At 38.9% G+C, this 27829-nt stretch overlaps 1 pseudogene across 1 annotated transcript; it reads right to left on the bottom strand.

Annotated features, from left to right (window-relative positions):
• Window positions 1-27829, bottom strand: LOC307057087 (alcohol dehydrogenase 1-like; annotated as a pseudogene). Its single transcript has 5 exons — window positions 27811-27829; window positions 27471-27530; window positions 24718-24805; window positions 456-675; window positions 1-284 (listed from the first exon to the last, which is right to left on the bottom strand). The product of its transcript is annotated as an alcohol dehydrogenase 1-like (transcript).

The following is a 27829-nucleotide window of genomic DNA, read 5'->3' as shown; positions in this document are numbered from 1 at the left end:
TCACTCTGCCCCAAGACCACATACCCTAGTATCACTGAGTCTGATGGCCTCAAACGCAAAGTTGACCCCAGAGCCCATCATTTCCACCACTACCTGCTGGATGGGCTTCTTGAAGTTCTGAGGGTTGAGAAAGTCAGTGACCCCCGAATGCTCTTGCCCGGGGAAATTTCTCCTCATTGATGTCAACTCTGATGATCCCAGAAGCAACAAGGCTTTGCATGCCATAACAATGGCTGAGTAGATTCCTCCAAGTCCAAAGACCATGTAGGTAGAGGGGGGGTGACCTACAAGTTTAGAAGATAAACTTCTATTAGTCATTCAAAGCTGATGCTCCTGTGTTAATAGGAAAGAAAAAAGTCACTTTGGTTTTATCTCCAGTGGGAGAAGCTCTCTGACTGCATGGCTCCCTGAATGTTGATAGAGTCATGGAAAAACAACACAAAGTATATTCTTACCTTTGCAGTGTTAAACATAGGTCCACAGCCTGTAGGCACCTCACAGCTTATGATACAGACTTTATCTTTGGGAGCAGCAGCAACAATTTTACACACTGCAATTTCATGCATAACAGTATATTCAGTGAATGTGCTAGTGCCATAAAGATGATAAATCTGCCTTCCTCTGCAGGTAAATCTGCTGGTTCCATCTAACATTAATCCATTTGGAGAAAGAATACTGCTTCACAGATATATAAAGTGACAAGGAGAGAAATATAGGATTTTAGCTTCCAGTCAATACGTGCACCAGTGAAAGCAAATTAGATGAAAGGAGGTCAAGGGAATTGGAGCTAACTTTCCTTCAAGCATAAATTGCTCTTGAGGCACCCGCAGGAGCCACAGTCTCTGGAAGAGGGAACATTAAGACTTTATCTCCTAAGGAAAGAATATCAAAGAAAGTGATTATCCGCTTGGGTGGAGGTATAGAATGCGATAAATACCATATTTATTGATAGGAAATTGTTATTACTAGATATTATCAGTTTGTTGTGAAGTTAATTATCCTTTTGCTTTAGAATAGAAACATCAATTTTAATGCAAATGGACCTTCAAAATACAAAATAAAAATTAAGAATTTGTCTCTAATAACATTGAAGTTCAAAAGTAATAGCGAGCTAAGTCTAAGAATGACACCAATATTTGTGGTATGAAGCTTATCTATTTTTGTTAGTGTTCTATCGCAGGAGCTTAGCAGAGTGTTGTACCTATTATGTGCTTAATTATTTGTTGAAAGAATGAATTAATACTCTAGTATTAACGCTAGAATTAGTACTCATTTTGAGATATTATAGTATTGATTAAGAGCCCAGAATTTGAGGTAAGGAAGCCTGTGTTTTAATCCTAACTCTGCCATTAAGTTGCTAAATCAACTGAAGATAAGATAATTAATTCGCCAAAGCTTCTATTTCTTCATACATAAAAGGGGCACAAAATATCTATGACATATGTTCATTGTTAAAATAATTGTTGTTAGAATAATAATTCCTCCTTCAGACAATTTAAAGGATTATCATGTGAACATGTGTGTGTGTGCGTGTGCATATGTAGAAAAAAAGCTCTTAATCATACACACTTTTTTAGATCCCACATGCCGCAACTAAGAGTTCGCATGCTGCAACCCGCGTGCCACAACTAAGACACAGCACAGCCAAATAAATAAATAAATAAACATTTTAAAAAAGACCTTTGTAATTTAGATTCAGTGAAATATTTCATGTAGGAAGTAAAAATTTGCACTTCAAATTTTTCATTCAAGAAATATTATTACTCTTGTAATTCAGCCTGAAGACCTTCCTTGAGTATTTCTTGTAAGTCAGGCCTGTGAGCAACACATTAACTCAGTCTTTTAAAATCTATGAATGTATTTCACCTTCACGTTTGAAAGATAGTTTAGTTAGATTTTTGGCTGGCAGTTTTTTTCTTTAAGCACTTTATATACTGCCCTCTGGAATTCATTGTTTCTGATATTAATTGTTAGTCTTATTGGGGTTCCTTTTTATGTGATGTGTCATTTTTCTCATGCTTCTTTCAAGATTTTCTCTTTCTCTTTGTCTTTCAACATAGACTTTGGCTATGATATGTCTAGGTGTGGATCTCTGCATTTATCATACTTGAAATTCATTGAGCTTCTTGGATGTGTAGATTAATGTTTTTCAGCATATTTGGTAATGTTTTCAGCAGTTAATTCTTTCAATATTTTTTTGGTTTCCTTTTCTCTCTCTTCTTCTGAGACACCCATTATGTATATGTTGATAGGCTTGATAACATACCACAGGTCTCTGAGGGTCTCTTTGTTTTTCTTCATTCATTTTTCTTTTTGTTCTTCAGATTGTATAATCTCTAACGATCTATCTTAAAGTTTACTGATTTCTTCTGCCAGCTCAAATCTACTCCAGTGAGCACCTCCAGTGAAATTTTCATTTTGGCGATCATACTTTTCAAATCCATTTGGTTCTTTTTTTAAAAAAATGTCTACTTTGTTGATATTCACTTTTTGATTAGTCATTGTCATCATGCTTTCTTTTAATTATTTCAATATGATTTTCTTTAGTTTTTTGAATATATTTATAATAGCTGATCTGAAGTATTTGTCTGCTAAGTCTAATCTCTGGGACCTCTCAAGTGTAATTTTTTTTTTTTTTTTTTTTTTTTTTTTTTTTTTTTTTTTGTGGTACGCGGGCCTCTCACTGTTGTGGCCTCTCCCGTTGCGGAGCACAGGCTCCGGATGCGCAGGCTCAGCAGCCATGGCTCACGGGCCCAGCCGCTCCGCGGCATATGGGATCCTCCCAGACCGGGGCACGAACCCGTATCCCCTGCATCGGCAGGCGGACTCTCAACCACTGCGCCACCAGGGAGGCCCTCAAGTGTAATTTTGATTGTCTTTTCTTTTTCTTTTTAAGGGTCACACTTTCCTGTTTATACGTCTTTTAATACTTTGCTCAAAACTAGATATTTTCGATAATATATTGCAGCATCTCTGGATTCTGATTAGTTTCCCCTTCCTTCTCCATTCCCATTGGGGCTTGTTGATGTTGTTGTTTCTGTTAGTTTGTTTAGTGGCTTACATAGACTAATTCTATGAAGTCTATTTCCCTCTCTCCCATTCTCCACCAATGTGTAGTCTCTGATGTCATGTTCACGTTTTCACCTTTTTCCTTTGGTTTCATTTTTAAATAAAATAAAACCTAAAAGTTACCCTTGGATCAGCATGGCTTACTGTTTGACTAGTGCTTGATCAGAGGTTGTGCTCAAGTTCCTTGAGCCAGTAAGGCCTGTATTCTTTGCTGATGAATCTGCATATATCTAGGGGAATGCTTTCAAGACGTCCACATGTTCACCCAGTGACTAGTAGCTGTCAAGTACCCACTCTGGTTGCTCCTGAGTGGGAGCAGCCTTAGTGCATGCCCACAGCCTTCTGGGACAAATGTGATCTTAGCAGGACCTCTTTTAACTGTTTCTTTCCACAGTTCTGTGTTAAAGTTGCTGCTACTAGGTTCATGGAGCTTTTAGCCTTCTTTTATTTGTTTATCACTAAGACCTCTATTATTTTTTTAAATAAATTTATTTATTTATTTTGGCTGCGTTGGGTCTTTGTTGCTGTGTACAGGCTTTCTCTAGTTGCAGCAAGTGGGGGCTGTTCTTCGTTCTGCTGCACGGGCTTCTCATTGCAGTGGCTTCTCTTGTTGCGGAGCTCGGGCTCTAGCCACACGGGCTTCAGTAGTTGTGGCAGGCTCAGTAGTTGTGGCACATGGGCTTAGTTGCTCTGCGGCATGTGGGATCTTCCCAGACCAGGGCTCGAACCCGTGTCCCCTGCATTGGCAGGCAGATTCTTAACCACTGCACCACCAGGGAAGCCCAGACCTCTATTGTTTTTGACAATGCCTTAAGGCCTGAGTTCCTCCACACTGTCTTCCCAATAAAGTCTGCCCACTCAATAGAACTGCAGTTGCCAGTTCTCCTTTCTTGCCTTCCCCTTAGTTAGATCTTCTACACTACTACATCAGAGTTGGGAGTGAGGGTAGTGAGCCAGCAAATGGCATCCTGAGTTCTTCTCGTCTTGCCCTCCAGTGTGGAACCTAGCAGTGAAAGCTGGGGAGGAAAATGGAGGTTATCTGGGTCCCAGTAATCTAGGTTGGCCATGTCTGGAGTAGAGCCTCTATGGATGGGAGCCAGGTGGGGGAAGAGAGCCTCTGCCTTCTCAGCCCCTGGAGATAGAGTGTCTGATCTATTATATAACTGCATGTCAGAAATACTATATAATTGTGAAAAAAAATAAGACGTTTACGGTCAATAATTGCCTGTGTTAACTTTCATAATACTTAAAAACAAAAGTGTAGGGACTTCCCTGGTGGTGCAGTGGTTAAGAATCTGCCTGCCTATGCAGAGGACATGGCTTTGATCCCTGGTCCAGGAAGATCCCACATGCCGCGGAGCAACTAAGCCCGTTCGCCACAACTACTGAGCTCGCGCGGCACAACTACTGAAGCCCGTGCACGTAGAGCCCGTGCTCCGCAACAAGAGAAGCCAACATAATGAGAAGCCCGCGCACTGCAACGAAGAGCAGCCCCCACTTGCCACAAGTAGAGAAAGCCCGCATGCAGCAAGGAAGACCCAATGCAGCCAAAAAAAAAAAAAAAAAAAAACCCAAAAAACCAAAAGTGTATCTAAAACATTTGATGACATTTCAGTATTTATCCATATTTGTGCCACTTTAACAAAATGAAATGATTTTTACTCTTATGTATGGTCCTATAGAGCTAAGTATAAATGGGAAAGAGCCTTAGTTACTCTTAAGTAGAAAAAATGCCATTTGTTCTCCTGAACTTAGAAAATTATTGTAAACACATATATTCACATCCACACCTGCTAAAAGTCTCATTTATATTTACATTAATTCAAACTTCACCAGCCTTTGTTGGATCAACTTCAGTCTCTTCAGTGGATGGGGGGAGCATTTGCTGTCCAGGCAATGGCTGCCTGGATGTGATAATCTATTTTAAAAAAACATAAAATGGTGGGACTTCCCTGGTGGCACAGTGGTTAAGAATCTACCTGCCAGTGCGGGGGACACGGGTTCAAGCCCTGGTCCAGGAAGATCCCACATGCCACGGAGCAACTAAGCCGGTGTGCAACAACTACTGAGCCTGCACTCTAGAGTCCGCGAGCCATAACTACTGAGGCTGCATGCCACAACTACTAAAGCCTGCGGGCCTATAGCCCGTGCTCTGCAACAAGAGAAGCCACCGCAATGAGAAACTCGTGCACTGCAGTGAAGAGTAGCCCCCACTCGCTGCAACTAGAGAAAGCCCGCATGCAGCAATGAAGACTCAATGCTGCCAAAAATAAATAAATAAATAAATTTATTTTAAAAAATAAAATGGTGAAATGGACTTATTGCTATTAAACAAAAATTGGATGAAATATGTAGTTAAATTCACTTCTACTATGCTAACTGGTCATTCTGGTTATCTCACTTTGAAATGCAGATAATCTACTTCATTCATTGAAAGCAATCACATATATACATGTGAATATATAAAATATAAAATGTTGTAATGTGAAATCAGTGATATCTATCAATTTAGCTATCTGTAGAGAAAAGTAAGCCTATGTATATACCTCTCATATATCTCATGTCATTCTATGATATTGGTACATAGGTAGTCTTTGTTTAAAAATTGTTTTATCCCAGGCATCTGATTGATATACTTTACTTTTAAAGGATTTCTTTTCATTCCAAATGGCACGAGAGGTTAATTGTAGCCAACTGATCTATGGAGCACAGTTCAGTTTATAGAGTCTAAATTTCTGCATTATAAGTTCTAACATTAGTCATTTATTTAAAATAGGGAAAATTATAATTCATCATGTAAAGAAAATTATAAGAAAAGTTGGATGTTACTTTGGTTATAGGACAAAAGAAACATTATTAGTTTTCTTCTTTAGTCAAATTCATTCTTATAAAACATCATGAGGAACATTTTATCTTATCTTGGCGCTTAGTTCCTGTGTCTTATAACTCGTATTCATTTATTGCATTTTTATTTTTTATTTTTTATTTTTAAATCTCTGTACAGTTCAAGCTTAGATATTTATCTATCGATTTTTTCCCTAGGTGGCTGCAACTGGAGGATGATTTTAGTTTTATAGAAGGATATTTTTACTTTACAGAATGATTGATTAAGATGTTTCTTTAAATAATAATTGTTCTTATTTTATCACAATTATGATCTTATTTCTTAAAAATTGACTTACAGTTTACCAGGAATACTTCCATTGTGTAAAACATGGTACATGTGTATTCCCATGGCAACTTCAACACAGCCTTAGATAATAAAGTTTCACCCACTAGTAAGATCATACACAGGACTACATTTCAAGAGTAAACCATGCCTTACCTTGCTAGATATTTCTGTGGAGAGTTTAGCTTGCTCCATCATTCCCTTTGACTGGTGCAGAAGTGAGAACTTTTGTCTCTTCCCCTCACCAGTCCAGACTGAGTACGACATTGTTCTCAGACCTCAGAGTGATTCATAGCCATTACACACCAATCAGGGATGGAGAGATGAAGGGAGGGGAGAAATGAAAAACTGAGGGAGACAGGGAGAAGGAAAATGAAAGATATAAAATGGGGAGATGAAGGATGAGGATGAGAACAATTTAAAGAGAAGGGAAGGAGGATTTTTGAAAGGAAAAAAGGAAAGTAAATGGGGGTTTTAGAAGGAAAAATAAAAGAGATAAAGTAAAAATAACAAACTTTTCTTACAATGTATGTGATGCTTTATGGTTTGGAAATTCTACATCCATAATCTCATTTTATTCTTAACCCAACCTCTAGACTAATTGTTCATATAATCCCTTTATTGATAGGGAGACTGAGTTTCACAAATACTAATTTTAGCCACAGCTCAAGACTTCTGATTTCAAATTCCATGATTTGTGGGGGCCAAATAATGAAGAAAAATGTAAGAACTGATGAGAAGAGAGAAGAGTTTAGAAAGAATGGTAAAGATTGGTGAAAGATAGCAGGGAAAGAACATAAAAGACAGAACAAAATTAAAGACATTATTTAGAAAAGAATTGTGTTAGGACAGAAACCTAACTCAAACTGTAAAAATGGGTATTTAGTGGCTCAAGTAACCAAATAATCCATGTCATCTGGTTTTAGAAACAGAAGGATCTAGAGCAAGCTTTTTCAACCTTGACACTCAATCTGTAAACATGTATTTACTGGTTGCCTGCTGTTCCTCAGGTACTTTCTGTGTTGATGGAAATAGTGATGAGTAAAGATGCTGTAAATAAGACAGAGTATCTCTCCATCTCTGGTTGAAACCTACCTCAATGTGGGCTTTATTTTAAAACTCACTTATTTTATCTCATTTTTCAATTTACCATTTTATCTTTTTGCCTCGTATTTTTATTTTAAATCTGTTCTTTTTCTTTAAGCTTACTTTTTTTTCTTTTTTAAACATCTTTATTGGAATATAATTGCTTTACAATGGTGTGTTCATTTCTGCTATATAACAAAGTGAATCAGTTATACATATACATATATCCCAATATCTCTTCCCTCTTGCATCTCCCTTCCTCCCACACTCTCTATCCCACCTCTCAAGGTGGTCACAAAACACCGAGTTGATCTCCCTGTGCTATGCGGCTGCTTCCCACTAGCTAACTATTTTTCATGTGGTAGTGTATATATGATCATGACACTCTCTCACTTTGTCCCAGCTTACACTTCCCCCTCCCCGTATCCTCAAGTCCATTCTCTAGTAGGTCTGTGTCCGTATTCCTGTCTTGCCCCTAGGTTCTTCATGACCATTTTTTTGGGTTTTTTTTTAGATTACAAATATATATATGTTAGCATACTGTATTTGTTTTTCTCTTTCAGACTTACTTCACTCTAACAGCTGATCTTTCAGCAGAAACTCTGAAAGCCAGAAGGGAGTAGCAGGACACATTCAAAGCGATGAAAGGGAAAAACCTACAACCAAGACCACTCCACCCAACAAGGATCTCATCAGACTTGAGAAATAAATTAAAAGCTGTACAGACAAGCAAAACTTAAGAGAATTCAGCACCTCCAAAGCAGCTGTACAACAAATGCTAAAGGAACTTCTCTAGTCAGGACACACAAGAGAATGAAAAAACCTTCTAGAGAATTTTTAATTTTAGTTATTGTATTGTTCATCTCTGTTTGCTCTTTAGTTCTTCTAGGTCCTTGTTAAACGTTACTTATATTTTCTCCATTCTATTTCCAAGATTTTGGATCATCTTTACTATCATTCTGAATTCTTTTTCAGGTAGACTGCCTATTTCCTCTTCATTTGTTAGGTCTGGTGCATTTTTATCTTGCTACTTCATCTGCTGTGTCTTCCTCTGTCTTCTCATTTTGCTTATCTTACTGTGTTTAGGGTCTCCTTTTTGCAGGCTGCAGGTTCGTAGTTCCCGTTGTTTTTGGTGTCTGTCCCCAGTGGCTAAGTTTGGTTCAGTGGGTTGTGTAGGCTTCCTGGTGGAGGGGACTAGTGCCTGTGTTCTGGTGGATGAGGCTGGATCTTGTCTTTCTTGTGGGCAGGTCCACGTCTGGTGGTGTGTTTTGGTGTCTGTGGCCTTATTATGATTTTAGGCTGTCTCTCTGCTAATGGGTGGGGTTGTGTTCCTGTCTTGCTAGTTGTTTGTCATAGGGTGTCCAGCACTGTAGCTTGCTGGTCGTTGAGTGAAGCTGGGTGCTGGTGTTGAGATGGAGATCTCTGGGAGTTTTTTGCCGTTTGATATTATGTGGAGCTGGGAGGCCTCTTGTGGACCAGTGTCCTGAAGTTGGCTCTCCCACCTCAGAGGCACAGCACTGACTCCTGGCTGCAGCACAAAGAGCCTTTCATCCACACGGCTGGGACAAGGTGGCCATCCCTAGTTTTGCATCAACATGATCTCAGGCACAAACGTCCTTGTTTTTCCATTTTGTCTTTATGTTACTTGTTGAAACAACTGGCCCGCCGTCCCCACAAATGTCGCGGCTTCAGCCGCCGGGGCCCCTCCAGAGCTGGCAGCCTCAGTGAGGCCGTCCTCCCCTCGGGCTCTGGGGCACCTCCATGACAGCAGAGGGAAGAGACCCCGAGCCTGGAGTTCCAGCTCTGTGGAAACACGGTCTCCGTTCTCACGTGGGGACTTCCTTGCCTTTTGGGAGGTCTGAGGTCTTCTGCCAGCGTTCAGTGGGTGTTCTATAGGAGCAGTTCCACGTGTCGATGTATTTCTGATGTATCCAAATTCGTCTGGACTCTCTGAGGAGGCACACGGGCACAAGCTCTGGTTCCTCGTACAGTTCAGGTAAAGGAGATAAGTCCACTCTGGGCCCCGTGTCTGTGGTCACCATAACTGTTGACTCTGTGTTGAAGACTGTGGATCCCTGGTCCTCCGGTGGAGAGAGGGCTCCGAGTAGGCCGCGGGCCGAGGTCTCGCCGTTCAGGTCTCTGGGCCGCCGCCGCCGCCGTCGTCGTCGTCTAAGCTTACTTTTTTCTTTAAGCTTACTTTTTTCTTTTCAAGGAATAATTTTAAACAAATGTGACTGTATTGTTTTTTTGGAAAATTACACATGATCATTGCATAAAAAACAATTGATAATAGTACAATTTGAAGGTAAAAATTAGCTGAAACTTCACAATACTAGCATAGTTACTATTGACTTTTGAATGAACATCCTTTCAGAACATTTTCTTTCCTATTCTATTCTGTTTTATTCCACTCCCCTCCCCTCCCCTCCCCTCCCCTCCTCTCTCCTCCATCCATTACATTATATATCTATGGAGTCTATCTACATATGTATCTATAAAAAAGATAACTAGACTTACATAAATGGGATAATACTTAAATCACTGTTCCGCAAAATGTGGCTTGGTGAGACCACCAGCATCAGAACACCCAGAATTACTGGGATCTGCCTCTGAGCTAATGAATAAAATCCCCCTGTCTTGGATTTTAGAAAGTCCACCTTAAACTTCCAATTTTAACCTTATTTTCTATTTTTTATTAAGTAATATAAGTGCATAACAAAAATAAAGTAGAACTGAAGGACCTATAATGAGAAAACAATTTACCATTTCCAACTTCACTAAACAGAGGTATACACATTTAAAATATCCTGATTTTAGATCTTTTGGTAGTTACTCCATAGAATGAAGTAATATGCCTATACCTTACTTATTAATTTTAAACAAAATATATTAATATATTATGCAAGATATAGCCAGCTCTTTCTTCCTCTTCCTTAGAGCTTCTCATTATTATTTTTAGTTCTTCTATTGGTTACATTTATCATTTTAAATTGAAATGACGAAAATAAGATAATTTGTATTTCATTCTCTCACTTTTTAATTCATATCCCAAGATAGGATGTCATATTTTTCAAGAAAAAACAATAATATGAATGAAAAATGAAAGGACATGATAGAAAATAAGAATATTAGGAAAGTAATGGGTAGATCAGATGCGAGAAAAAGGGACTAAAGGGGTCAGGAGTGGTTTCTGCCTTTGCTGCTCATTTGCTTGCTCTGGGCACTCAGCATGATCTTGTCTTCAGACATGGAAGCATAAAACCCTACCTATCAGGATAGTACAGTTTAGATTTATTACTTCTATCACACTACATTTGAAAATTACTGTTTTATGCCAATTTTAAACAAGTAGATTAGATAATAGAATAATCTCTCATGAATCCTCAGATAAATGTTATATTTTATAACATATTGTGGCTTATGTAATTTACAGAAATTTTTATAAAAATACACTAAGTTGAACACTTTCTTCACTTTTCCAAAACTATTTCTTTTGAAAACTGTGATGATTTGAACTTTCTTTGTGATGCTGAAGCATTTAATTATTCAGGTTTCCTCACCTCTCACTTTACTTTGATTGTGTTTTGATCAGTCCAGATGTCAGGTGAGATGGAATTTCAGGTTAAATTAAGTTTTGTTCAGTCTATTTGAGAAACAAAAATAATAATACCCCTATGTCTCTCTGATTTTTTATTTTATTCATTTCTTTATTCATCAACTTTTAAAATTGTGTCTATTAATATACGCCACACCTTGGGCTAGTCAATGGAGAATAAAAAGGTTAGTAAGAAAGTCATGGTGGGTACAGATGAACCAGTTTGCAAGGCAGAAATAGAGACACCGATGTGGAGAACAAAGATATGGACACCAAGGGGGAAAAGCGGGGGCGGGTGGTGCTGGTGGTATGAATTGGGAGATTGGGATTGACATATATACACTAATATGTATAAAATAGTTAACTAATAAGAACCTTCTGTATAAAAAAATAAAATAAAATTCAAAAGGAAAAAAAAAAAGAAAGTCATGGTGGGGACTTCCCTGGTGGTCCACAGGGTAAGACTCCACACTCCCAATGCAGGGGGCCCGGGTTCAATTCCTGGTCGGGGAACTAGATCCTGTATGCATGCCATGACTAAGAGTTCACATGCAGCAACTAAGCGTCCACATGCTGCCACTAAAGATCCCTCATGCTGCAGCGAAGATCCCACATGCCACAACTAAGACCTGGCACAGCCAAAATAAATAAATAAATATTAAAAAAAAAAAGTCATGGTGGATCCTCATCACAGACCTCTTTACAGGTTTTTATCTGAACTTGAGCCAATGTAAACTTGTGATTCAGGAGCTGTCTGTCTCAGTGTTTCCTCATCTGTGTAAACATAGGTTGCATTAGATGACCTATGAGGAATAGTATCTTATTTTACTATGTGTATTAATGAATCTTGTGCAAATGTAGGCACTCAATGATTGAATCACTGATACTTTTTTTTTAGTTTCTTCATTAAATAGAACAATAGCTGGTAGAGCAATTTTATCCAATTTATTATCCCTTTTCCTTGTAGCTTCAAGTGCTGTCATTCTCTGTATTAGTCTCTTTTAGGCTTTCGATCAAATTTTGTTAGTGGTTTCCATCCAACTCTTCATTTTCTTGACAAATGTTTATTGAGCACCTACTATATTTCTAGCCACACATATAGCTGAGGGAAGTTTCAAGCAGAGGAAACCATTGCAAAAACTTGAGGTGTTAATGAGCTTGGCACATTTAAGGAATTGAAAGAATGTCCTGGAGCTCCTGTAGAATGAGCAAGGAACAACATGGTGGGACGTGAGATGGCCAAGGTAGGAACTTCTCTGGTACAAGCACCAGGCTGACAATGTGTAGGCATCCCAGGGAGCACTCCCCACACAATAAGCCTTTAGATTGCTGACTTCTAGAACCTGCATCTAATGATTTGTTTATGGACTCCTGCATCTTTTCATGCTGTTACATACATTGTACCTTTTTTTTTTCCTTGAATTGTTTTGAACTTTTCAGTAGAGAATTTGAGTAGGGTCTTGTCCTGGCCTTCGTCATTTACTTTTATCTCTTTTGTTACAAAGGGATAAAAAAAATAATACCCTAGCATTCCTCTTGGATTTTGTTTTGTCAACTATTCATTTTGTTCTAGGAGGTTGCCTAACATTACATATAAACGTACAAATTACAGTTCACGGAAGTCTTAGGTAATTAAGAAAGTTGAAATCATAGGATCAGGGAGTTAGACAGGAATGGTGTAAGAAGATACTATAAATTATTTGTATATTATTTGCACTCCGTAGTCAAATTTGACCAGGTCTTAATCTCTAGATTTTTTTTTAAATTTACAATTTCAACCATTTTTTAAAAATTTTGTTTATTTTTATTTATTTATTTGGCTGTGTTGGGTCTCTGTTGCGGTGCGTGGGCTTCTCATTGCGGTGGGTTCTCTTGTTGCTAAGCACGGGCTCTAGGCTCGCAGGCTCCAGAGCGCAGGCTCAGTAGTTGTGGCGCACACGCTTAGTTGCTCCGCGGCATGTGGGATCTTCCTGGACCAGGGCTCAAACACTTGTCCCCTGCATTGGCAGGCGGATTCTTAATCACTGAGCCACCAGGGAAGCCCTACCACAGACATTTTAAAGGCATACACACTTTAAAGAAAAATCCTCTAGGTCTGAACAGGGAGTTTCCATCCCTAGGGTTGTTAATAACGAGGCCTTTCTACTCTAGGTTTATTTTTTAATCTGTTAAAAGCTGTTTGAGTTGGCTTTCAATTATATTAGCTCCTTGAAGAATTGCTTTCTATCAAGCAAGAGCACATAAATTAGCAGAGAGGGAAATTATTTTGTCATGAAATTACTGTGAAACTTTATTTTATGAAAATTCCCAGTTGATTCCCAAAAGTGACTTTGCCACATTAATAACCTTCTCCCATTATATATAACTATATATAAATCATTTATATATATATATATATATATATAAAAATCATTTATATATATATATATATATATATATATATATATATATATATATATATATATATATATATATATAAATGTTGTGGGGAGCATAGTAGATGGAAGGCCACTCCCACAAATGATGACACTGCACTTCCTTCTGGTTGCTCCCAGGGATTCCTTTCATGCAGTGTTCAGTAAATTGCAGCCCACAGTCAAATCGGGCCCACTATCTGTTTTTGCAAATAAAGCTTTATTGAAATGCAGTCATGCTCTTCCATTTGTGCATTGCCTATGGCTGCTTTATGGTACAATGGCTGACTTGGGTAGTTGTGACAGAGGCCACATGGCATTCACAGCCTAACATATTTACTGTTTGGCTGTGTTAGTTTCCTAGGACTACTGCAACAATGTAACATAAACTGGGTGATATAAAACAACAGAAATGTATTGTCTTATAGTTCTGGAAGCTAGAAATCCAAAATTAAGATGTCAGCAGGGACACGTTCCCTCTGAAAACTGTGGCGGTATTCCTTCCTTGCCCTCTCCTAGCTGCTGGTGGTTACTGGCAATCTTTGGCCACCATGACATCCTAGGTTCCTTGACTTGCAGCTGCCTAACTCCAGTCTCTGACTTTATCAACACATGAATTCTCCCTGTGTGTCTCTGCCTTCACATGGCTGGCTTCTTCTAAGGACACCAGTCATGTGGGATTGGGGGCCCACTCTCTACAGTATGACCTCATCTCAACTTAACTAATAATAACATCTGCAACTGTATTTCCAAACAAGGCCATGTTTTGAGATATTAGGGCTTAGGACCTCAACATATCTTTTTAAATATTTTTTCTAAAAGGGACACAATCTGGTGCTTAACACTGGCCTTTCAAGAGAAAGTTTGCCAACCCCTGCTGTAAAGGGAAACTTTTTTGTTGGGGACACGCCATTGGTATGCCCAACATTTTTGTAAAACTACACTGTGGTATAAGGTTCTTCCCACTCAATCCTTCCTTCTCTCTCTCCTTTAACAGGCATTGGATCAGCATTGCATTTTGGAATCCCTTTCTGCCCATCTCAGCTCCTTTCCTCTTTATCCTTCACAAGTTCTTAACCAATGAATATCTAATTCTGTCTTGCTAACTACTTCTCATAGGACCTAAAAGATACATCCCTTAGGATTTTCAAAACAAAGTTGAGGCATCTGGGAGATCAATGTGCAATATTCTCAACATTTTCCAGCTCAGGGTATTTAAAAATCTTCATTGGTTCTGTCCAAAGGTAACTTATGGGTTATAAGTGGGTTTATATTGATTCTTTTGGCAGGTAGTTGGTTATCACTTTGGTAACACAGTGGCTTTAACACCCTTTGAAAGTAAAAAGCAAATATTAATAACACAAGGTTAAAAAAATTAGAGCCATCAAAAATTAAAACATCCTACATTATGTAGTAAATTGGTGCAGAATCATTAATGAGAGATGAGGGAGACATTCTACATTTAATCCTAGTAACAGAGTCTGATTCCATTTTTGACATTTGACTGCTGACTGCTTTTAAGCCCTTACCCATCCCTATTCCCTTCTTGCCCCACATCTGATCAGTATTATAAGAAATCCTGAATAATCTCCTTTGGTTCTGGGGGAAAATTCAAACCGCATGCCGTGACCTGCTCACCCTGATCCACCCCTTAACCACAGTAAAGGTCAAAGCCAGTCACCCCACCTAGTTCTCTCAAGCCAATTTTGAAACTGCTTAAGAGCATGTCTGCTCTCTTCATAAAGCTTATGTTAGTAATAAATCTTTTCACACCCTCTTGGTACATATGTGATGTCATCAGTGCACATTTGAACAGATTTTAGCTGAGAGGTTCACATTCCTAAAACAGGTTATTCACTAGGACCCTACATAATGCTTTGCTCCTATGCCTCTATCACCAATGAAGATCCTGTTTTGCAGGATTATAGGGAAAAATACCCATGGCACAGCCAACTTAAGCCTGGGGTCCTTAAACCCTATAGAGCAAGCACTACTGTAGGGGAGGCCCTGAACCCTGACAATGCTCATATGAGACTCTCTGGAGGAAGAAACTCTAAAATATAAATAGAGCAGAGATGATTTCCTCGAAGTATAGCCAGTTACTACCAAAAAAGAGACATCCACAATTTGACCCAATTGGAAATCCAAAACTACTAAAACTTTTTTTTAACATCTTTATTGGACTATAATAGCTTTACAATGGTGTGTTACTTTCTGCTTTGTAACAAAGTGAATCAGTTATACGTATATCCCCATATCTCCTCCCTCTTCCGCCTCCCTCCCTCCCAGCCTCCCTATCCCACCCCTCTAGGTGGTCACAAAGCACCGAGCTGATCTCCCTGTGCTATGCGGCTGCTTCCCACTAGCTATCTATTTTACGTTTGGTAGTGTATATATGTCCATGCCACTCTCTCACTTTGTTGCAGCTTAAACTTTATACAACTGAAAAACAAACCAAAAAAAATTTTTGTCCTTCTATCATGTAGGTTCTAAATTGTTTACAACAATAGACAAACTTTCATGGACTTAATATTAGGACTCAAGGTATAGTTATAACTGGGGATCCTACTGCATTTAAACAAGGTACCCTCTACATGGAGATTTGACTAAATTTAAATAAAAGTCTGCCTATACTCTTAGGGGAGTTACCAAATATAAAATAGAGGAAAATTAGGTATTCCTCATCTTAACCATCAGAACTATTGCCTTGCTTAAATTTCCCATGGTTATATAGCATCCTTGTCCTAAAATATCTCCTAGTGGGCATGGATACTCTGGCCCAATAAGTAATAAATTAAATTAAATTAAAGCTATGGCACTTGGCTTGCAAAAATAACCCCTCACCCCTAGTTAAAATAGTTGATACAGCACTATATAAATTAGAATAGGGCTTTTAAGGATTGAAACCCATTATACAAGACCTATTTTAAAAAGGGATGATAATCTCCACTGTCTATCCATTTAAGCTCTTTGTCAGGCAATTTTCATATCTCCATTTCTTTGAGGTTTGTTACTGGAAAATTATGTTCCTTTGGTAGTGTCATGTTTTCTTTATTTTTTTTATTTTTATTTTTTGCGGTACACGGGCCTCTCACTGTTGTGGCCTCTCCCGCTGCGGAGCACAGGCTCCGGACGTGCAGGCTCAGCGGCCAGGAGCAGCATGTGGGATCCTCCCGGACCGGGGCACGAACCCGTGTCCCTTGCACCGGCAGGCAGACTCTCAACCACTGCGCCACCAGGGAAGCCCATGTTTTCTTGATTTTAATGTTTCTCAAAGTCTCGTATTGCTGTTTTCACTCTGAAGAAGCAGTAACCTCCTCCAGTCTTTACCAACTGGCTTTGGGTTCACCTGTTAGTCTGGCTAGGTATTCTGAGACTTTCTCAGACCTCTCTATTGATGCACCTGCTGCACACTTCTTGTCCCCTCTTGGAAGAGGGGCATTCTTAAGATTGTATGCCTTCTCTCAATCCTGCAAAACCAGGCCAGGTGTTGAGAGCCCCTCATTTGTTTCCCTGGGATGGTACCCTGGATTGCTCATGTTTCTGAGCCTTCTCTCCATTCTGCTGAGCTGGGCCAGCTTTCTGCACTTCCTCATTAGCTGCCTGCAAAGGCTTGCTCTTGCTGGCCATGGATGGACAGAGAGGATGGAGGGCATGTGTGAGCCACTTGGAGTGTTGGGGGTGACAGTGGGTCAGCTGGGGGTCCATAGATGAGGCACCCCTATGGCTCCTGGGCAGGATTCCTGATGGAGACCGTGAAATGGTTGGTAGAAAGAACCATGAAGTGGTTAGTAGAGTCTCTTTGATGAGTTCTGAGCCCTGGCTGCTATGCTTCCAGCCTCTCCCAGCCCCTCCACTTTGCAGATTACCTCAGAAATTTGGGTCAGGTGAGAAAGAAGTGGGCCTCCTGGGAAGTGTTTCACATGGCTGGGGAAGCTGGACGCTCACTTCTGTGCTCTCACTATCCCCCTTGGGAGAAATTTTCTGTCACAGGGGTCTCTCCTGGCACCAGGCCATGCTGCTTCGGGGGATGAGTAATGCAGATAAAGTGAAATGTTCTGTTTCCCCTCTTCAATGTGTCTGTTCTTAGAATTTTTTGCTCCAACAATATGCTGGAACTTCTCCACTGTACTCTCAGACTCCCACGAAGGTACCCTCATCCCTGAGTGGCTGCCAAAATCAGTGTTATGTGGGAGGATGATGGATTAAAAACCTCTCTTTTGCCATCTTGCTGTCACTCCCAGACAACTCTCTTTTCTTAGCATAACAGTTCTACTTATTTTTTTAGTAGTTGCCCTAGGGTTTGCAATATACATTTGCAACTAATACAAGTTCATTTTCAAATAACACTCTACTGCTTCACTACTATATGTGGGTAGTGAGTACCTTATAATTACAAAATGATCCAAATTCCTCCCTCCTTTCTCTTGTATCATTGCTGTCCTTCATTTCACTTAAATCTAAGCATATAATGTATATACAGAAGCACAAATAATTGAATACATTTTTGCTATTATTATTTTGAACAAACTGTTATCTGCTATTTCAATTTAGAAAAAAGTAAACGTTTTTACTTTTCCTTCACTTGTTCATTCTCTGATGCTCTTCTCTTCTTTATGTAGATCTGAGTCAGACCTATATAATTTTCCTTCTTTCAAAAGCACTTCTTTTAACATGCCTTACAAGGCAGGTCTCCTGGCAATAAATTCCCTCAGTTTATGTTTGTCTGAGAAAGTTTTTATTTTGCTTCAGACCTTTTCTGTGGATGTGTTTTCTCTGAACTTGTGTATGTAAAGTGCTAATTAGAGGGATTTGCCAGTTTCTTTTTTCAGGAGCTTTTGTTATATCTTGTTTCCTCTGTTTTCTGTCTGTGGCTCTGCAGGTTCTCTGATTCTACAGTAGCAAGCCATTCTATTCTCCCTGGTCTACCAGGCAGCTCCCTCATCAGGGCCCTGAATCAGGCCAGAGACATTTCAGCCCCTTGAACACTCCTCTGAAATGCCTGCCCCTGGATGCACACCCTGCTCCTAGCCTTCTCTCACACTCTGAGTGAGGCGAGACAAAGATCGTTCCGTCTGGCAGGCTACTCTCAGACAAGTTGGCATGTTGGTGGCACAGTCTACTCCTTTCTCTTCCTCCTGGGGAGAAGTCTCAGGTTGTGCACCTTCTCTCCATTGCACAAAGTTGTGCCAGTGCTTTAAGCTGCCCACCACTTTCCAGTGTCTCTGCTGACCCCCAGGCCGCCACACTGTGCTGATTCCATCAGCCCTGATTGAGGGGTGAGGAGAGACAGAAACTAGTCCTTCAGGCAGCTTTCAGAAAATCGCAGATGTAGGAGGCATGCTTTACTCCTCTTTCTTCCTCTCTCCCTCCCTCCCAGAGAAGTCTCAGGGTGATCGATTTATCCCAGTTAAGCAAAACTGCACCAGCAGGGCCTTCCGGTTTTCCACTGTCCTCAGCTGCCTCTGGACCTCCAACCTACGGTGGTTCTGTTAACAGCTTGAGTGAAAAGTGAGGCGAGGCAGAAACCTGGGCTCTGGAAAGCCGGTGTGGGGTGCAAGGTCCACTCTCTTTTTCCCCCCAAAGCAGAAGTTGCAAGTTGAGGTCTTTCTGTCTTGGCAGTGAGCTATGTTACCTTGGAGGTGGAGCTGATACAGATAAAGTGATATTGCTTTTCTTAACCTTTTCAATGCAGCTGTTCTTGGTTTTGTGTTTGCTTGTGGTACTGCAACTTCTTAACTGGGATCTGGAATTCACATAAAGATGTTTGGGTTTGTGTATCTTTATTAAGTTGATGTTTCTGTGGGGAAAGGAGGACTAGGACTCCCTGTCCAGCCATCTTGCTGGTCTCACTCTCTGGGATTAGTTTTTTATTTGTAATCCCAGGATTTATTTTCAGTTTCATGTTGCAGGTAATGTATCATTAGATAGAATGGGCTTCAAATTTTGTCTTGGTATCTAACAAGATAATATTACTCAAGTAACAACCTGAGTTGTTATGGAGAAAATGTGTTAATGGTTTAAAGTGTCAGTTTTTAATCTATAAAACTTGATTTTTGCTGTTTAGACAGTTACCTAGGAGAGTTTATAGGAAGCACTTCATAAAATTCTTATAAGTAGTGCTCAAAAAGACCACTTACTATAATTTAAAATTTTTTGTCTACATGAGATCAATTTCAGTGTGTAGTCACAATTGATATTTGATACGCTTTCTCTGTGTCCAAAACCAATATTCAGTGTATTGATGAGCTTGGTTGCCTGAAATGCAAAATCAGTGCCCAAACCAATCACTTCCACTACCACCTGATGGACGAACATTTTGAAGTTCTGAGGGTTGAGGCAGTCCCTCAAAGCTTCTCCTGGGAGTTTCTCCTCACATCTGATGTCAGTGCTGATGAGCCCAGTGGAAGCACCAGGTGCTCTGAACTTCAAGATGATGGCTGAACACGTTCCCCCATGTTCACTGGTCATACAGGTGGAATATGTTGTGACCTGAGCACTCAGAAGTTACATTGTTCAGCTTGTTTTGCTGGGTGAACCTGTATCATCAGCAAAACCACCACCGCTTTGACTGACTTGGCAATGTTAGTTCATTGTATAGACAATGTCTCTGAAATACTCAGGCATGCCTAACAATAGCTCTGTAGTGTGTGGACAATTCACCATTTTTACATCTGTACTCTCCTATCAGGTAGTACATACTGTGAACATTCCTGTGCCACAAAAATGTTAAAAATCTTCCTCTGAAAATAGACCTATTACTTCCATCCAGTCCATCTAGCTAGAGGGAGTTTATTTTTCTACAATAACACAGAAGCATACAGTAACAAGAGTTAAATAAAACAGCTCAGCTCTGGATAAATACTTGTGACAAAGTAAGCAATTTTGGTGAGAAGTTATCAGTGAAAGAAACCAACTCTTCATTTTTAGGAAAAGACATATTTAGGGGCCTAAAAAGGAGGTATTCTCTCAGCACCATCAACAAGGAAACATGAGAGTATTATCAGCAAGAAGAGGAAAATGTAAGGTGATTATCAGTTTGAACTGACTCCTAAGATTAATAAAGTTATTTAAATACCATAAATTTTGTATGGTGGATCCATCCACTAGCTTTTAAGATTATAGTGACATATGATCACATAGCCATCTCTGCTATTTAAAGTTAACCTGGGCAAATAGATTTCAATAGAAATAAATTTTTTAATTATTAGAAAAGTTGATATTTATGTAAATTATCTTCCTGAAGATCATGGAAAACTATACCCAGGAGTGACACCAATATCCATGGCATGTGGGTAGGCATCACATATGTTTTGTTCATTGCTGTATCTTCTTTACCTATTTAGCACATAAGAAGTGCTAAATTCATATTCTGAATAAATGAATGTATACCGTAGTGATGCTTTCTCTTGGTAATCTAGTTTAGTGCTAGCAGCAGAGAAGGAAATCAGAAAGGCCTGCGTTTGAAAGCCATTTCTGCGACTACCTAATTGCTGACCTTGAAAAATATATTTAATTTTCCAGAGCCTCTGTTTGTTCATACGTAGAATGAAGAAAGCTTACATCATAAGGCTTTTGTCAGGATAACCAGAGGGGCCTGTGAAGCACTTAACATAGTGTGTGAAGCCTCAAAGCATTAAATACATGGAAGCTACTATAAATATATATTTTAAAAATTTTTATTGAAATATATTTGATTTACAATGTGTTAATCTCTGCTGTACATCAAAGTGATTCAGATGTATATATGTATATTTCTTTTCATATTCTTTTCCATTATGGTTTATCACAGGACATTGGGTATAGTTCCCTGTGCTATACAATAGGATCTTGTTGTTTATCCATCCTATAGTTTGTATCTGCTAATCCCACACCCCCAATCCTTCCCTTCTGCATCCGCTCTGCCCCTTGGTGACCACAAGTTTGTTCTCTGTATCTGTGAGTCTGTTTCTGTTTCGTAGATATGTTCACTTGCATTGTATTTTAGATTCCACATATAAGTAGTATCATATGGTATTTGTTTTTCTCTTTCTGACTTACTTTGCTTAGTATGATAATCTCTAGGTCCAGCCATGTTGCTGCAAATGGCATTATTCCATTCTTTTCTATGGCTGAGTAATATTCCATTGTGTGTGTATATATATATATATATATATATATATATATATATATATATATATATATACACACACACACAGACACCACATCTTCTTTATCCATTCATCTGTTGATGGACATTTACATTATTTCTATGTCTTGGCTATTGTAAATAGTGCTGCTATGAACATAAGGGTGCATGCATCTTTTCAAATTGTAGTTGGATATGTACCCAGGAGTGGAATTGCTGGATCATATGGCAACTCTATTTTTAGTTTTTTGAGGAACCTCCATACTGTTCTCCATACTGGCTGCACCAATTTACATCCCCCCCAACAGTGTAGAAGGGTTCCCTTTTCTCCACACCCTCTCCAGGATTTGTTATTTGTAGACTTTTTAATGACGGCCATTCTGACCAGTGTGAGGTGGTACCTCGTTGTAGTTTTGAGTTGAATTTCTCAAATAATTAGCGATGATGAGCATCTTTTCATGTGTTTGTTGGCAGTCTGTATGTCTTCTTTAGAGAAATGTCTATTTCGGTCTTCTGCCCATTTTTTGATTGGGTTGTTTGTTTTTTTTTGTTATTGAGTTGTATGAACTGTTTGTATATTTTGGAAATTAAGCCCTTGTTGGTCCCATCATTTGCAAATATTTTCTCCCAGTCCATAGGTTGTCTTTTCGTTTTGTTTATGGTTTCCTTTGCTGTGCAAAAGTTTGATTAGGTCCCATTTGTTTATTTTTGTTTTTATTTCTATTGCCTTGGGAGACTGACCTAAGAAAACATTGGTACGATTTATGTCAGAGAATGTTTTGCGTATGTTCTCTTCTAGTTTTATGGTGTCATGTCTTATATTTAAGTCTGTAAGCCATTTTGAGTTTATTTTTGTGTATAGTGTGAGGGTGTGTTCTAATTTCATTGATTTGCATGCAGTTGTCCAACTTTGCCAACACTGCTTGCTGAAGAGACCTTTTCCCCATTGAATATTTTTCCTCCTTTGTCAAAGATTAATTGACCATAGGTGTGTGGGTTTACTTCTGGGCTCTCTATTCTGTTCCATTGATCCATATGTCTGTTTTCGTGCCAATACCACACTGTTTTTTTAACACTTTTTTTTTTTTTTTTGGCGGTACGCGGGCCTCTCACTGTTGTGGCCTCTCCCGTTATGGAGCACAGGCTCCGGACGCACAGGCTCAGCGGCCATGGCTCACGGACCCAGCCGCTCCGCGGCATGTGGGATCCTCCCAGACCAGGGCACGAACCCGTGTACCCTGCATCGGCAGGTGGACTCTCAACCACTGTGCCACCAGGGAAGCCCCCATCTGTCCAAATCATTTCTATTCAAGCAAAACAAATATATACGTGTGTGTGTGAAGCTTCCTTTAAAAAAAATTAATTTTCTAAGGGTGTACAGTATACAGTATACATCAATCTATTTTACTTCAATTTCTGGTTCTCAACCTTGCTCTCTCTCCCCTTTCCTCTGTTTTGCCTTATTTTTCTCTTTTCTGTTACATAACTACCTCTACTTCCTTCATCCTTTGACCATGTACATTAGGTACACGCTGAAATGTATTGAATGCCTACATTCTCTCCTCTACCCTGTCTGATCAAAGAGTCTGGTGCCTATTTGATTCTCCCTGAACTTAACACACTGGTGCATAGGAGCTCATTTTTCCAATAAACGAATGGTTCTGATATAGAACACACATGAATAGCATATGTGAATTAAATAATGTTCATACTTAAATATAAAAACATGTATGTGAATAAAGAGCTAGGAATACAGGAAAGGAAATACTTGAATTGCAGGCTTTTGCATGTTTAAGCCTTGTATACTATGATGACATATCTTTAAGTATATATTGCTTTTATTTTTAAGATGAATGTTTTAGAGTGCATTTACATTCCATTCTTAGGTTTGGGTTCCACAGGTGAGTTTTATGCTAAATGTGTACCCACCCATTAAGCATCTACAGGCACACCTCATTTTATTGTGCTTCACGTTTTGCAGATACTGTGTTTTTTACAAATTGAAGGTTTGTGTGCATTGAGCAAGTCTATCAGTGCCATTTTTCCAACAGCATTTGCTTCCTTTGTGTCTGTGTCACATTTGGTAACTATTGCAGTATTTCAAACATTTTCATTATTATTGTATTTGTTATTGTGATATGGGATCAGTGATCTTTGATGTTACTATTGAAAAAAGATAATGACTCACTGAAAGCTCAGATGATTAGCATATGTTAGCAATGAAGTATTTTTAAATTAAGGTGTGTACATTGTTTCTTCTAGACTTAATGCTATTGCATACTAATAGACTACAGTATAGTATAAACATAACTTTTATATGCACTGGAAAACAAAAAAATTAGTTGACTCACTTTATTGCAATATTCACTTTACTCTGGTGGTCTGGAACTGAACCTGCAATATCTCTGAGGTCTGCCTATACTCACTGTAACCCAAGCCCACACACCATGGTATCTGAGAGTCCCATGGCCTCAAGAGCAAAGTCAACACCAATGCCTGTCATTTCCGTGATCACCTCCTGGATGGGCTTCTTGAGGTTTCGAGGGTTGAGACAATCAGTGACCCCTAATGCTCTTGCCCAGGGAAATTTCTTCTCATTGATATAAACCCCGATGATTCTAGAAGCACCAGTGACTTTACAGCCCATGGCAACGGCTGAGCTAATTCATCCAAGTCCAAAGACCACGCAGGTAGAACCGGGAGTGACCTACAAATTCACAAGGCATGTTGTGTTAGGAATCAAACCTGGACACATGTATAATTAAGAAAACAAAAACAACCATTGAGACTTTCAGAACTATATACACTAGTTGAAACATTTGGACTGTTTTGGTCTTGTTTTGACGTTTTCTAGGCAAATCACTATGACATACTAACACAGTTATTTTCCTCACCTTGGCTGAGTGAACAGCGGCCCCATAGCCTGTCGCAGCGTATGACATAAACTTTGTCCACGGGAGCAGCAGCATCAGTTTTTACCACAGAAATTTTCATGCACAGCAGTATATTCAGTGAATGTGCTTGTGCAGAAAGAGTGATAGATCTTTTCTCCTTTGCAGGTAAATCTGCTAGTCCCGTCCAGCATTAATCCAGAAGGTAGAACGCTGTACTGTAGTGACAGGCACCGGCACCAGCACAGGCACACGGAGTTGTAAAGAGAGAAATGAGCACTTTTGCTCCAGGTCAGTGCTTGTACAATATAAGTGATTTAATAAGAGAGTGGCAAAATAAATAAAAGCCAGGCAAATCTACTAATTCTTGCTTCTCACAGAAGTTTCCCTTGGGGTGCAAGCAGGCACTGCATTCTCTACTCTGTGGAATAATGAGTGTGAGGACTTTATCTCCTATATATACAAAAAACAGATCATTAGTTTAAAATATTATTGGAACAGAAATAATATCACCACATTATTATATTTTTTAAATTTCATATAAAGATTTCATTGATTGTTTTGAAAACTTGCTGTGGACGGATTATGACAACCAGTATAACATAGCCCATGGCTGTTTTGAAGGAGAAACCATATAACCTGGTTTCAGAAATCCCATTATTCTTTTGGGCAAATGATGGAAATATGGGGCTATTCCTTGCTGGATAGGTAATTGTAGGTCTGCTTTTACTCTGGAAATAGACTAAAAAGCCAGGAATGACCCTTAGAGATGTCATCTACTTTAACCCTTTTGTTTTTCATTTTGAAAGATTTAAATCCCGCAGTGGTTGTACCTGCCTGAAGTGGCCCAGCTGGATAATAGCAGAGCCCTTTCCATTGAGTCTACCTGCCCCATGATAGCTCACTGACCCACAGCAGGCCTCTGACATGTGTTCTTTAGTGGGACTAAGGTCCAAGATATGCTAACTTCAAGAGAGTAAAAGGAATAGCTTTCCCTCTGCAGAGAGTGGCTGCTTCTGGGGCACTTACTACAGAGGGTGGTTTTTAGGTTGCAGAGTCTGGAGACGATACTGATTATGTTTGGACCAAGTCATTAGCCCTCCTGGGCCCTAGAGTGACAGGCTGGATAGGGTCTAAGAAGAAAATTGACACAATCATCACAGACTTAAAAAGCCTTACAAAGCCTTGTCAGAGGTCTACAACTTTGTCTGTGTATTGGTCCTTACAAATGTTTATAACACAGAAATAATCCCTTTGGCCTCTTGCAGAGTTTAGATAGCTTTAAAAATCTCTTGTAAGTTTAGATAAGGAACATCTTACCTTCACTGGCCCTAAAAATCCCAAAGGTACTGGATCTCAAATTCAGGAGAATCTCAAATTCTGCTCTTATCTTTTCCCTTCAAATACTCATCATTGTCCACAAAACTTCCAATGGAATTTGTTTAGTTAGAGAGGAATTAACTAACTACTATTTGCATTATCTTCTTGGAGATGTGGAGACTATGGAAAACAACATGGAGGTTCCTCAAAAAATTAAAAGTAGAACTGCCATATGATCCAGCAATTTCACTTCTGGGTATTTACCCCCAAAAAAAACAAAACGACTAATTCAAAAAGATAGATGCACACCAATATTTATTGTAGCATTATTTATAATAGCCAAGATTTGGAAGCAACCTAAGTGCCCATCAATAGACAAATGGATAAAGAAGATGTTGTATATGTGTGCATGTATGTGTCTGTGTATATATATATATATATATATATGTGTGTGTGTATACATGCATACATATGTATATGTGTATATATATATATATATACACACACACATATATATATACATGCATACACACAATTGAATATTATTCAGCCACAAAAATATGAAACCTTGCCATGTGCAATAACGTGGATAAATCTAGAGGGTATTACGCTAAGTGAAAAAAGTCAGAGAAAGACAAATACCACATCATCTCACTTATATGTGGGATCTAAAACACAAAACAAACAAAACAAGATGAAAACAGACTCATAGATGCAGAGAACACTCAGGTGGTTGCCAGAGGGGAGGGTGCGAGGGGGCAAAATAGGTGATGGGGATTAAGAGGTACAAACCTCCAGTTATGAAATAAATAAGCCAAGGGGTTGTGATATACAACATAAGGAATATGGCCAATAATATTATAATAACTTTGTTGGGGACAGATGGTTACTAGACTTATCATGGTGATCATTTCATAATGTATGCAAATATCAAATCACTCTGTAACACACCTGAAACTAGCATAATATTGTATATCAGCTATATTTCAATAAAAAAAGAAATACTGAATTCTTTTGCAACTATGTCAGAATTAACTTGCCAGATTATAGAAATTTCCCTTTCTGCTGACAATTTATTAGAAAAAGTTTTTATTGAGATATGTTTGATATACAAAATTGCATGTAAGTTTATATTAATTTGATACATTTATATTGCAATATGACTGCCATTATAGCATTAGCTAACCCTTCTATTGTGTCATATAATTATAATTTCTTTTAGTCTCGGGAACAATTAAGATCTAGTCACTTAGCAAGTGTAATGTTTATAATACTGTTTTATTGTCTATTTAAAAAAAAAAAAAAAAAGAAGCAGTCCCTGCTCCTAAGGAGATTTTAATCTATTTAGAGGTACACTAGTCCTATCTCAACTCTCTTTCGGCAGTGAATGCATACTTGGCTCACCACTGCCCCTCTGGATTGCTAGCAATGACAGCAGAGAAACTGTGTGGCTCTTGGAATTACTGGGTACATTTAATATCATGATATATGATTACTTAAAAGAATTTAGAGTCAAATCAACTTATTCTCCTGTAAATATGTTAATGCATTTTATTTTATTTTATTTATGTATTTTTTTATTGAAGTACAGTTATTTACTATGCTGTGCCAATCTCTGCTGTACAGCAAAGTGACTCAGTTATACACATAGAGACATTCTTTTTTAATATTTTCCATTATGGTTTATCACAGGACAATGAATATAGTTCCCTGTGCTATACAGTAGGACCTTGTTGTTTTGTTAGTGCATTTTAATGGCAGGCTGTTGGTGTGAAGGTTTTTGTGGCCCATTTCCTGCCTGGTTTCACTGAGCTCATTCCTTCACCAATACTCTTCACAATCCCAGCTCCTTCATGGCCTGTTATTAAGGGAAAGTTCACTGGGAATAATCATTTTAGAGCATGATCATCAGAACCACAGATACCTGAAGATATCATCTGTATAGGAATTAAGTAACCAAGGATCAGTTGGTTTGGAATTTTTCTTTTTCTTTTATCTGAGACTGATTATTAACAATTTTTTTACATGAATGATCTCAGTTGATCCCTATAACAGCACCCAGAGAAACACAAGGCAGGTCTTATCACCCCCAATTTAGAGATGTGGAAAGGGAGATTTGAAGGCTTAGAATGACTTGCCCAAAATCACATCGTGCAT

This window comes from Hyperoodon ampullatus (assembly GCF_949752795.1).
Source record: "Hyperoodon ampullatus genome assembly, chromosome: 1".
NCBI classification, from domain to species: Eukaryota; Metazoa; Chordata; class Mammalia; order Artiodactyla; family Ziphiidae; genus Hyperoodon; species Hyperoodon ampullatus.
Note: the sequence above shows the minus strand (reverse complement) of the source record. Positions and strands in the feature narration are given on the sequence as shown.